Below are 9436 nucleotides of genomic sequence, written 5' to 3'. Positions count from 1 at the left end.
TTGCCACCCCGGGATGGCCCCACCGCTGCCAGCCCCCCCGGAGCCCCTGGCCCCCACGATGCCCTGACGTACTGCTCCAGATTGTCAGGAAGTCGTTTGGTTCAGCCCAAACTATGGGAAGGCCAAAAGCTTTATGCTATACAGAAAATGTTTTCTACAGTACAATTTTTAAAAAAATATGACCCATACATCTTATAGTTCTAGATTTTCTGTGCTTTTAGTTCCAGAAATTATTAATTTGCTGCTATCCCCAGTGATGACTGTCACGAAGTCTTTAAAACCAAAATACGTAGAGAGGATCCTTGTTCCTCAAAGTCTGAAGCCAAAGCAAGACATCTAGCAATTTCCACAGCTTTTCACAGAAAACCCCACACTGGCACGTGTGTCAATCACCCGAGCGAGACACCGATCGACATCTTCACCACAGGACCAGGAGTTAAAGAAAGCACTCACATATACAAATCCGTATCAATCAAATGTATAGCAAAAATTACACATTTAGGACAACATCTCTGGCAGGAACACCTATTCTTTCTTTTGCTTACTCTGAGACACAAAAGATCACCAAAGGAATATTTCTTGCCACTTTTTTACCTACATTGTAAAACCGCTAGCTAATTTTAGTGTACTTTGCACTTGCCTTTTATCCCTCAGATCACACTGCTTCCTCATCAGCAAAGAGGTGAAGATAAAAGAAAGCAAAAAATCCTTGGCTAGTTATTATAATGCCTAAACTGAAGAATGCTTAATTATTTTCAAAATCGTTTTACCATAATCAGGTAATTCCTACCCAGTTTTCAAAATTAAAGCGTTCTCACAAAAATATGAAGTTTTCAGGTTTTGAGCTATTTGGGGTATCAGGCTTTCTATGCTTTTTTGATCAAGAATGATATAAAATGAATCACATACATTTTCTGTTGGAGCGATGACAGGTCTTGACCCACATAATTTCTATCAAACAATCTTTTAAATAGCTAGGTTTCTCAGGAATACAGTTACAGGTAATTATTGTTATTGCTGTTTCTGGCATGTCTCTTCCTACCACAGCAATAGTTATTAATAGTTAACATGCTATTTTTCCGAATCTTGTAAGAACATCTCTTATGGGCATTAGAGTATTTCCTGCATTGACAGTGTTGCAGAAATGACCTTTTGATTGCTATAGTCAATTTTTCACCTTTCACTGTAATAAAATAAAAAATTTAATCAGAACTTCAAGATTTAAAACAACCCTGGCAAGAACTTGTTTTCCAGAAGTCTCATTAATAAGCAACAGAATACCATAACTCTGACAATTGGGGGTGTGTGTGTGTGTGCTCTGAAAAAAAGACAACTCTACTTAATTATTTTTAAAATCCTTGTTTGTGGCAGGTAATGAGAATTATATTGATCCTTTCACTTTTCTTGTAGATGAAGGTGTCTTTGATCATATAAATATCATGAATTCCCATGGCAATATTTAAATATTCCCTTTCCTATCCCTGATCCCAAAGTACAAACAGCTGCTATAGGGGAATAAGACTGATATTTTAAATTAAGAAGATCATTAGATGTTGGTTCTTAAGAGCAGTTTCCTTTAAAAAAGAATACAGAGAAAAAATTTAAAATTCCTGTGATGTGAGTTACAGCGAAACCACTTGTACAAAGGAAAGACAATCATCCTATAAATGATAAGCTCCTCAACAAATGGATTTTCTATTTTTCCATAGGCAAGACAATGCTTAGTAATATACTGATTTTGTAAAAACTTAAGACCCTACCCCAGTAAAAAGTAAAACTTCAGTATTTCATTAAAGCCAAAAGTAAGCAGCCAAGGCAAGACTGGAAGGCAATACCTCAGCCTTACACCTTTGCTGACAGTTCTTCTCAAAATGGAAGGATGTCTCTGTTTGCCTAGAGACCCTATGGTGGGATTCACCTGACCCACTTTCAGATGTCTAAAGGTTAACTGCCTAAATCTAAGCTAGTCACGTAGACTCATAGAATCATAGAATATCTCAAGTTGGAAGGGACCCATAAGGATTATCGACTCCAACTCCCTGCTCCTCGCAGGACTACCTAAAACTAAACCATATGACTAAGAGTGTCGTCCAGATGCTCCTTGAACTCTGACAGGCTTGGTGCTGTGACCACTTCCCTGGGGAGCCTGTTCCAGTGACCAACCACACTCTTAGTGACTCCTCAGATAGTTAATGGAGAAAAACAGGTACCAACAGAAGGTGAATCATCACATTTTCCATTTTTATTATTTATTTTGCTCAACTTCCACACTTACGTGGCTAATCACAGCTAGCCATCCCTATTAACAGGGCAACAGGCACCCTCAGAAGCATCTAAAAAGATAAAAACTCAAGAAAGGAAGTAACCCTATTTCTTTCCACTAAAAGTACAGCAGCTACCTTCTGGGCAGCTAAAGTCAGGAAAGATGAAATTCATTTCTTAGTCAATCTCCTGATTTGTGAAGGTAATATGAGGATGTATTTTATCCAAAACTTGCATAGCCTTCGTTCTCTTTAAAAGATATGTAAGCAGGATTCAGAACCCAGTTTCTTACATGATAAGAGACAAACTGAGGGATCATACAGGACCAAAGGATCCTAAACACAGAGGGGAACAAATATGTAGAAAAAGCAATTTGCATAATCAACACGGAGATGTGTAAAAAGGTGAAAAGTTTTAAGTAGGGCACCTAGTGTCCCTTTCTGGCTCTTTAAACAGCTTGTTTCAGAAAGAAGGCCTCATTATTCACCGTATATGATGTTCTAAGCAATAGTCAAAAGCTGCAGGGATTATGGACGTAATCTGAAACTACTGCTTAGAAAGTGCTATAGCAGGCTACAGCGGAATAGCCAAAATTGACAAAGTATATCAGAGAAAGAGCTTTAGCATTCAAAAATATTCTTAAAAGTAGACTCTTCATTTTGATTATCTATTAAAGCAAGAAAGACTCACATCTCTGATAAGACAAGGAACGTACAGATCCAAGACAGTGCTTAAAAAGAAATGAAAAGATTTTTGCAAATCAGTCAAAGTCACATGAATATTTATTTCCATAACAGACAGTACAGTCATTTTCCATTTAGCATGTAGGTAGAACAGCAGTTCATATTTCTGAATGAAAATGCACACCGTGCAATTTCTCTAGTTTCTCTTTCTATATGTCTAATAGAACACCTGGTGGAAAATTGCTCATCGAAGTTAATTAGCTTTCAATTATCACCAGTTACATTTCCAGCTGTTCTGTTTCATCCTAGACTTCTTAATTTATGCATCTGGCATATACAGATCTGTTTCCTCCTTACACATATGTTCAGAACAAGAAGAAGGAAGAAACCCTGTTTCTGGGGAATTAAGCCCTCATCTATCAGATTCCTGATTGCAACTTCATCAGTAATCGAGTGCTAGTAAGCATGCAATTTACAGTAATTATATTTCTACATAGAATCAAGCCAGCTCTTTACTTAGTTGTTTAGGGATATATATTCCAATAAAACTCATGAAAAGGAATCTGTGTCATTGGGGAATCTGTTTAGGGATATATATTCCAATAAAACTCATGAAAAGGAATCTGTGTCATCTGGGGAATCTAAGGTATACATTCTTACCATTGCTTTTACAATGAAGGTCAGATAAACCCTGATATACTCAGGTTGTAAAATTAAGTTCTTAAGTAAAAGACTAAAAGCTCACTAGTCTGTGCCACAAGCATATTAATAAAGTGAATACTACTCATGGCCCTTTGCAGCTAAAGAAAAGAAAAAATAAAACTGATTTTTTTATATGGCATGGAATGACACACCAGATATTTAAAAAAAAGCAGAAGAGAAAATTAAGTAGTCCTCTCACATCATTAAATATATCCAAATAACATTAATTTCCTCAAATATAGTAATTATTCCAACTTGTTTTATGTATGTAATTTTAATTTTTTCTTATTGATCTTGAATATTGAAAATTTGAATAATATTTTCCAAGGCAATTAATTACATAAGCCACTTGTTGTTTCTGTCCCTTAATTGGATGGCAATTTAATCATTCCTTCAAGTGCAAATTCAGAATTAGGGTTTGTGAAACACTACTTATTTGCATGATTAAAATTAACTTTCTGTGAGTGTTTGTGCAAACAAAACTCTATGGCTCAGATGTCACCCAAAAATGAACATAAAAGCAGCATCATGGGAGGAATCACATGTAAATCGCATGAACACTATTGCATTTGTTAGTAGTTGCACCCGCTCCCTCACACACAGCCCTTCTTCCTTCATGCTCCATGCACAGCACGGTTGCCAGTAGCTCTGGTATTACTTTTTGCTGAAACAAGGGGGAGGTCAGCCCTTTATACCACTGGATTCGCACAACTTCATCCTGGACAAACTGGCAAGATACAGACTGGATGGGCGGTCTGTGAGATGGGTAGGAAATTGGCTCGCAGACGGCACTCGGAGGGTGGTTTTTACACAGGCTCGCAGCCTGTCACATGTGGGACTGATCCCCCAGTGATTGATACTGGGCCACACGCTGTTCAACATCCTATTAAATGCTCTGGACAATGGGATTGAAAGCACCCTCACCAAGTTTGCTGGTGACACTAAACTGGCTGGTGAGATGGACACGTCAGAAGGGTGAGCCGTCTTACAGACAGACCTGGACAGGCTGGAAGAGTGGGCTAGCAAGAACTGTATGAAGTTTAACAAAGACAAGTGCAAGGTCCTGCACCTGGGACGACATAACCAAAGAGCCCAGTACAGGCTAGAATCAGTGTGGCTGGGGAGCAGCTTTGCTGAAGGGGACCTGGGAATCCTGGTGGACAACAAGCTAAACATGAGTCAGCAGTGCGCCACTGCAGCAACAAAGACAAATCGGATCCTGGGCTGCATCCACAGGGGCATCACTAGCAGAGATAGAGACGTGATCAGCCCACTCTACTCAGCGCTTGTCAGGCCGCACCTGGAGTACTGTGTCCAGTTCTAGTCCCCACAATTCAAGAAAGACACGGACAAACTGGAGTTCAAAGGAGGGCCACAAAGATAATCAAAGGGCTGGAGAACCTGCCCTATGAGGAAAGACTGAAGGAGTTAGGTCTTTTCTCCCTGGAGAAGAGAAGGCTCAGGAGGGACCTCATCACAGTATTCCAGTGCTTAAAGGACGGCTACAAAGAGGATGGAGGCTTTCTCTTCACAAGGAGCCACATGGAGAGGACAAGGGGCAAAAGGTACAAGTTACAGCGGGACAGGTTTCATCTCAATATAAGAAAGACATTTTTTACAGCAAGAACAATCAATCACTAGAATAACTTCCTCATGCATGTGGTAGAGTCGCCACCACTGGAGGATTTCAAGACGCGACTGGTCAGGTTGTTACATAATCTTATCTAGGCTCCCTTTTCTACAAAGGGTTGGACCAGATAACGATAATCAAAGGGCTGGAGAACCTGCCCTATGAGGAAAGACTGAAGGAGTTAGGTATTTTCTCCCTGGAGAAGAGAAGGCTCAGGAGGGACCTCATCGCAGTATTCCAGTGCTTAAAGGACGGCTACAAAGAGGATGGAGGCTTTCTCTTCACAAGGAGCCACATGGAGAGGACAAGGGGCAAAAGGTACAAGTTACAGCGGGACAGGTCAATATACAATATAAGAAAGACATTTTTTACAGCAAGAACAATCAATATAACTTCCTCATGCATGTGGTAGAGTCGCCACCACTGGAGGATTTCAAGACGCGACTGGTCAGGTTGTTACATAATCTTATCTAGGCTCCCTTTTCTACAAAGGGTTGGACCAGATAACCTTTCGAGGTCTCTTCCAACCTGGGCTGTTCTATGAATATTTGCATAATTCATCTTATGTTCTCAGAGTTATAGAAGTGGATATTTTTACTGTCTTTTATTGTTACCAGGTGCTGAACAGCAAACAAGTCCTGGTATGACAGTCCTTTCTGAGTCAAATCTCTGCTTGACCCCAAACTCTGCCAAGGTTGGAATTTTGTCTCAGTAAGAAATATGGATTTAGGCCGAGTTTAATATAGGATTAATAAGGATTTAGGCAGAGATTAGTATACACCTATATTAGGCATATAACTGAGACACTCAGCATAGACTCCCCTTCCCACTATGTTTCCTACAGGTAATGGACAGATCTGAAGTGCCACCTGAAAGTGTAGTCTTTCCATTGACTACAGAGGAAGTGAAGGACAGCATGGGCTCTTAACTCGCTTGCTTATCCAATATATCTAGCTTAAATGGGAATATAAAGGCCTCAGTCAACAATGAGTAATTGGCACTTAGGATTAGAAGTTGTATCCACAATTTCCTCTTCCTGGTTGTGGTAAGAGAAATACTAGTTTTCAAGAGACCCTGTTTTATGAAACTGTGGGTTTTGGTCACCTAGATATTTACTTGCAAACTCCCACTCTGCAGTCTTAGCTGTGTTTTGTTGAGTTGATACAAATAAATTACTAATATATTTTTGCAACTGTTATTTAGAATTTCTTTCCTGTTGAAGAACTAAAATATATATCTATAGCTACACAAGATTGTCAAACATGTTTTCCAATTCTAAACATGCAACACTTGACTAACCTGTAAGTGGTAATTACATTTCTAATATAACATGCCCAACTAAGCCTTTCTTCCCCCTTCTTAGCTGACTGCATACAAAACTTAACAAACAGTTCAGTTTTCCAGCATTGGTAGTGTAATAATTATCAGAAGTAGCTTTCTGTGGTCTGCACATAAGACCAGTCATATTGGGTAGCACCTTGGTGCCTCTCCTGCCACCAACAACCATTACAAACAGCTTGCCATCTGGTTTGTGGGAGTTTGGCATCCTCTTAGCTTTTGTGTTCCCCTGTGACTCCTGCCCTCTTTTCTCAGGGTATCATTTCTCTGCAAAAGGCAGGGAAGCTACAACAAACTTACCTGGCCAAGTCTCAGGTTGCAGGGGAGGACAGGTAGCAGCTTCACAAAAGTAGAGGAAGAGAAAGGAAGTAACAGACCACCATCACCACCCCTTTCCAAAGGAAGCTGAAAGAAGCGGTGAAGGTGAAAAGTCCGGATATAGACCAGAGGCTATGCTAATTTTCTTCCCTTGTCGCCTTCTGTTGGGTGAGAATTGCTCTTTGTCCACCTCAGAGGGTTCAGAAAAGAAAAGAGAGGCTTATTAGTAACTTTTCTGCCTATGGGAGGAAGCTGGCAAGACAGAATGTTTTCTCTGTTTGCCTTCACACCCTGTGAGAGTTGGAGTCTTGCAGATCTGTCTCTGAAGCGAATGAGAATGATGGGGAAGGATACTGTTATGTTCCCAAAGGAAGACATCTGCAGATGCCACAATATAGAACATGTAACTTTGCCTAAATGTAGAAAGAGTTTACATTGAGGCAGAGTTGCAAGAGGTAGCTAGGACAAGGAAGGGCAGTGCGTGTGGTTCAGGTTAGTTGAGGGCAACCTCAAAGTTGTTCCTAAATATTAGTGGACATCAGAATTGCTGGAGGTTAGCAAGAGCAAAATCTTCTAGTTCTACCCAGGGACTGCACACATCAAAGACAGCTACCCTTAATTCCAGAATGGATAATTAAATAATTCAGCAACACAGTACCAGTCAGTGATTTTTAGATGTGTCTGGCATGAATATTGGTCATATAATTCAAAGAAAAGATTCCATGTGTTTTATGTGAATATATTAGAGGTTTATTCAGCCCCCTTTGGATTGCTTCACACTAAACAAATTGTATTGCACTAATACTGACACATTAAGACATGGAGTAAAAGGAGTGTGTAGTAACAGGGAATTTAGATTCCCCAGAATCAAGGACCAAAAATCATTACCAGTATTAGATCATACACGTGCAAAGAAAGCCAAATAATTGTGCCTGTCAGTGAAGGACAGCAGTCTGATAGTGATATGTATTCATTCATTGTAATCAAACCAACACTAATATATTCCAAAGCAAAAGGATTACAGGCATCTCATTGGACAGCTCTGTCATTCAATCATGTGAATCCTATTTACACCTGGCTTACAGAAATTAAAATTCATAACAAAAACTGTGTGAACATTTGCTTGTTTAATTAAAATTACATATATGATTCCGTGCTCCAAGCTACCAATGTGAGTGGTATGCCTTACATGAACATTACAAAACTGAAAAAAAGAAAACGAAATTCTTAAGCTAACAGCAACTGACCTAGTTGTTATAGGTCAGATTCTGATCTCACTGACTGAATATCTCTTCTGACATCTGTGCAGAGATCAATGAAAATGTTAGTTAATGTTTATTTTAAAAAAGAATGTTGAAGATTAAAAGATGAGCATATCACATTAAAAGTATATCACATTTTTCCTGAAAAAATTATATACTCAATATGTTTTATCAAAATATTATATTACTTCTAATATTATATATAAATGCTATCACTATTTTTTAAACTGGCATATGTTTCCTTTATAGCTAATGTGTTTAATATAAAACATGTTAAACAACCAAATTCAGAACAACTAAGTGCCTAGAAAACAATAAAATTATTATTATCCTAATAGACACCACATTTTAACTTCCTTCTTTAATAGGTAGCTGGCTTAAGTGGATAAGAAGAAAGAAGAAGCTGTAATATGACTTGGCTTTAGTTAAGTTGCAGTTACTGAGCTGTGTTCTGGGGACACACGATGTTTGACTATGGGACTTGTGTGCCATACTAAGCACACAATTGCTTCAGGAAAGCAATTTAAACCACATACTAGCAATGGGTGCTGAACCCTGAAGGCCCCTAAACCTAGAGTTAGATTACAAAGTTCCCTGTATTCCTAAACACAGGCTTTCAGACAAGATCTGGAATTTCCTTGCTTAAGATTGTAGATGCCAAAGATACCCTGTGATTCAAAGACAAACAGGGAGGCTCTCCACCACCTAAGAGGTCCTGAGAGCTATGTTTGCTCAACCCCCTTTGCTTGAGCAGTGGTCCTGCCACCCTGCCCAATGATTAGAGCAATTCACTCGGAAATGGATTCCTGGTGCTTCCGGGCCTGAGGGGGCTGAAGTCGTAGCTCCTCATCCTCAGTAGTAGTTTGCTCTGGCCCCTACTTTTCCCATGGGTCAAAGCAAAGCTGTGGAGCCAGAGCACCATCAGACTGAGAGCTGTATGGCCAAAATACTGTAGCTCAGCCCTTCCCTGTCTAAAGAGACTGCAGCATGTTCACACTATGACTAGCTGGTGCTCAGCAGTGCAGTACAAACACATACTTATAAAAAGACTGCACTAGACAGACTAATCTACATTTCTATATTGTCCCATGTTATTTCTATATCATATTCTGATTAGTGGTCTGCATAAAAGATGTGTTGCAATCCCAGGACAAGTTAGCAAATTGTAATAAAGAGATATCTGTGAAGAGACACAGTTTGTGGGTTCCTATAGCACCCATCATTGTGAAACCAGGGAAAAG

The sequence above is a fragment of the Aptenodytes forsteri genome, unplaced genomic scaffold, assembly GCF_000699145.1.
Source record: "Aptenodytes forsteri isolate BGI_AS27 unplaced genomic scaffold, ASM69914v1 Scaffold155, whole genome shotgun sequence".
Lineage (NCBI taxonomy): Eukaryota > Metazoa > Chordata > Aves > Sphenisciformes > Spheniscidae > Aptenodytes > Aptenodytes forsteri.
The sequence above is the reverse complement of the archived record's forward strand: the minus strand, read 5'-3'. Positions refer to the sequence as shown.